The sequence below is a fragment of the Myotis brandtii genome, unplaced genomic scaffold, assembly GCF_000412655.1.
Source record: "Myotis brandtii unplaced genomic scaffold, ASM41265v1 scaffold1068, whole genome shotgun sequence".
In the NCBI taxonomy this organism is placed as follows: Eukaryota; Metazoa; Chordata; class Mammalia; order Chiroptera; family Vespertilionidae; genus Myotis; species Myotis brandtii.
This window is the reverse complement of record NW_005353622.1, coordinates 234,809-237,764: the sequence shown is the minus strand read 5'-3', so window position 1 is coordinate 237,764 and position 2,956 is coordinate 234,809. Positions and strand designations below refer to the sequence as shown.

The window sequence follows — 2,956 nt, the reverse complement described above, 5'->3', positions numbered from 1 at the left end:
GGATTTAAATTAATTGCTTAATGGAAAAAAAAACATTTTTGAGAACAATACTGATAATTTGCTAAAACTAGGGTATGTTTGTAACTCTTTGCAATGAATTGAATTGCTGGTTACAGGAATGAATGCCTATAGAGAAATTGTGATCGAAATCCCCGAAATTAAGTATTACTTCCTTAAAGGAATAGGTAATTAGTGAAGTATTGCCCGTGTACAGCCAGTATTACACTCAGCACTTAATTATATACTGTCTCAAACTGTTTCCCAGTTGTTGCCTGTATGTTAGTTTTGTTTCCCTGAACTTGATCATAAACTTGGTGAGAACAAGTGTTGGGTTACGTTCTTTCATTGATGTCTCCCACCATGCCTGGCACAGCCCTAAACGCATACCAATATTCAAAAGTTGATGGATGCTGATTGGAATAAATCCATGAGCCTAGAAAATTTTGGCTCTTTGAAAGAAAATTTCTTTAATTATGCCAGCATGCCACAATCAGGGCACATTTCTCAGGAGAGCCAAAAAATGTTAACATATTATGTAGCTTGTTAAATGGAGTAGAGAATTTGAAAGGAGACATCCTATTTGAATGCAAAGAAGTTATAGATGACTTCACATCAGGAGCTCCCTGCAGAACAGTTGGATTTGGGTTTTTGTTGATTTACCTACATTTTACAGACACTGACAATAGTCATTACACCTGGAAGGGTGTGGAGAGCAGAGGACTACCGTGCTGCATGGTCACCCCATGTTCTCTGGACCTCTTTACTTCTCAAAAGTTTTGGCTGTGATCTGTTCATAAGAAAGCAACTGAATAAAACAATACTTTACTGTGATCTATTTATGAGTGACAAAAATAAAACTATATACCATTATGTTTACTAAGTTGAAATTGACTTCTTTACTTCTGAGACATAGAAATAATAACCTCTGCTCCAGAAACATCGATTCATACTTTCATATTTTCTGAGTAAGTTTTCCATTTAAAAACATTTAATGAATGTATATTAACAATAGTTTTTTTTTCAAATGAATACTGAAGATGAGTCCAAATCTCATATATGTTCACTTTGATTCCTTATGAAAGGTGACAGCGGTGGCAGCTGAGCCCAGATTTCGGGCATCTTTGGCCCCCAGTGTGCGTGTTGGTGTTGGGGGTGGCGAGACCTGGGAAAACCACCTTTGTACAGAGGCTCCCAGGACACCTGCATAGCTCTCCACCTTATGTGATCAGTCTGGATCCCCTGTGCATGAAGTTTCCTTTCCTGCTATATTGGTATGAAATTCATTATCTTGATTCATCTATAAACAATTTAAATCCTCAACTAAGGATCCATATATGGAATTGGGCCCAATGGTGACATAGTGACCTCACTTAATCTCTTTGCTAGCAGATTTGATCAGGTGATGACATGTATTTTTATTTTTTAATTAAATCTTTATTGTTGAAAGTATTATATATGTCCTCCTTTTCCCCCCATTGACCCCTTTTCCCCCATTCCCTGCCCCAGGCCTTCACCACCCTATTGTCTGTGTCCATATGTTATGCATATATGCATACAAGTTCTTTGGCTGATCTCTTCCCACCCACCCACCTCGGCCTTCCCACAGTCTGTTCAATGCTTCTATGTCTCTGGATCTATTTTGTTCAACAGTTTATTTTGTTCATTAGATTCCACATGTAAGTGAGACCATATGATACTTGTCTTTCTCTGACTGGCTTATTTCATTTAGCCTAATACTCTTCAGGTCCCTCCATGCTATCTCAATGATGAGAAGGACTCAAACATGTCTAAATATGTCCTGATTGACACACCTGGGTAGATTAAAGTATTCACCTGGCCAGTTTCTGGGACAGTCATCACTGAGGCACTGCATTGTGTACAAAAGCAAGCTCCTTTTCATTGCATTCATGAGTAAACTGGCATCATTGAGCACAGCTTTTCAGTGGGATGGGTGAAGATTTGGAGGACCACCAAGTTGCCTTGAATCAAGAGACTACATACATCAATAACCTGGGTCATTCGATGCGCTTGGTGTTAGATTTACAGCTCCTTCAAGGTGGTAGGTGTGTCTGCTGTTCTGGGTACAGGCTTAGATGAACTCTTTATGCAAGTCACCAGTGCTGTGGAAGAATATGAAAGGGAGTATCGTTCTGAATATGAACATCCAAAGAAATCACTCGCCTGTGCACAAAGCCAGCAGCAGAAAGAACAGCTGGAGCGCCTTCAGGAAGATATGGGCTCTGTAGCTTTGGACACAGGAACTATGACAGATGGCTTGTCTCCTGTGTCTGACCCTTCCCAGGAGAAAGTTGGATGAAGAGGAAGAGGAAGCAGACAGTGACACTGATGATATTGAGAGGAAAGCCATGCAACAACAGTATTTCAGAATTTTATGCAATACCAATGGCATGTTACTGGAAGAGAAACAATGAGTACTTTCTAGAAATCCAAAAGTTTGGAACTCTGTGAAGGAACTATCCTTACCTCTCATTTTGGTTACTATCCTATACAATAAACAGCTAATATGCTAATGGTCATCACGCCATCATGCCATAATGACCAATCAGCAGGAGGCTGCATGCGTAGTGAGGTGTGTGAGGGTGGCCGCGAGAGGAGGCGGGAGGCGGGGCGCCTCATCACACAATTTTAATTCAAAAGTTTGGAACTCTGTGAAGGAACTATCCTTACCTTTGATTTTGGTTACTATCCTATATAATAAACAGCTAATATGCTAATGGTCATCATGCTATCATGCCATAATGACCAATCAGCAGGAGGCTGTGTGTGCAGTGAGGCGCGTGAAGGTGGCCGCTAGAGGAGGCGGGAGGCGGGGCGCCTCCTCACACAATTTCAATCGGGTGTTGGGCCTCTAGTAAAGAATAATTTTGTTCAGAATAACAGATTTTTCTTATTGGGGAAGTCTCCTGACTCAGATCAAGCCAGGGATAGAAAACAT

General features: G+C 40.7%; 1 pseudogene; it reads left to right on the top strand.

Annotated features, from left to right (window-relative positions):
• The first annotated feature begins 1,915 nt into the window (after window positions 1-1,915).
• On the top strand, window positions 1,916-2,469 carry LOC102253324 (annotated as a pseudogene).
• The last annotated feature ends 487 nt before the right edge of the window (window positions 2,470-2,956 follow it).